The sequence below is a fragment of the Eschrichtius robustus genome, chromosome 8 (genome assembly GCF_028021215.1).
Source record: "Eschrichtius robustus isolate mEscRob2 chromosome 8, mEscRob2.pri, whole genome shotgun sequence".
Classification (NCBI taxonomy): domain Eukaryota; kingdom Metazoa; phylum Chordata; class Mammalia; order Artiodactyla; family Eschrichtiidae; genus Eschrichtius; species Eschrichtius robustus.
The window spans coordinates 18,738,956-18,740,072 of NC_090831.1; positions in this window are offsets into that span (position 1 = coordinate 18,738,956).

Consider the following 1,117-nt stretch of genomic DNA (forward strand, 5'->3'; position numbering starts at 1 on the left):
CAGTTTTTAAAAAATCCATTGTAGCTTTGATGACCTTTGGGCTGCTGTGTTTTCTGTCATGCACAGTGCTGCTCTGAACATTCTTGTACATATCTCCTGGCACAGGTGTACAAGAGTTGCTCTAGGCGTGGAATTTCTGAGTCATGGTGTAGAAACATGTTTATGCTACCAAGATAATTCCAAATTGTTTTCCAAGGTGGATGTTCTCCTTTGGAAAGCTCCCATCATCACTGGCTGTTTTGATGCCCTGTATCCTTGCCAGCAGTTTAATTTGTTCAACTTCCTAATTTTTACCAGTCTGATAGATGTAAAATGGCATTTTCTTGTAGTTTTGTTTACAGGATTGCCGGAGAGACTGAGAATATTTTCATATGTTTATTGGCCATTTGTCTTTCCTCTTCTTGAAGTGGCTGTTCTGGGATAACTCTCTGGTGGAGAGTAAGGGCACAGACCTCAGAGCCTGGCCCTCAAGGACATAAGTCCCAGCCTAGAGTTTAGTTTCTCAGGTACTTCGATAGATGAGTAGAGGCCCTCCTGGCCACCTGCGTCCCACCTTATTCAGTGGCTCTCCCTCAAAACTACTGTCAGGTGGTCTTTGACTCATTAAGACCAGCTCCACACGGTCTAGTTAAGCAGCAAACACGTGTAGGAGCTCAGGATCCACGCACTTCACCATCCCACAGTCTGGTAGAGAAAACGGTCTCCCTTCCTGACCCGCCGCCAGCGCCGTGCTGCAGGCTGCTCACACCAAACATGCTGCTTAGGACTCTCCACTGGACACCCCCGTTTTCACACAAGTTCCCTCTGTTATTAGTCTATCCTCATGTGTTATTACCACATGAGACCTTGGGTCGACAAGTACTGAGCTAGGTGCTAGAGACAGAAACAGGAAAAGACCATCAGGCCCAGCACTCAGCCCAGACAGCGGACGGGGCCGTCCGCCCGCAAGGGGCTCTGCACGGGTTTCCCTCCTGCCTCCGCGTAGGCCCGACCCCACACCTCCCAGACTGCCTCCTTCGCGATGAGGTGCAGGATTTGGTGCCTGTGGGGCGCGCAGCACGTAACCGCGTCGGGCGGAAGGGGCGGAGCCGAACGGCCGTGGCGCTGCCTGGTCGCC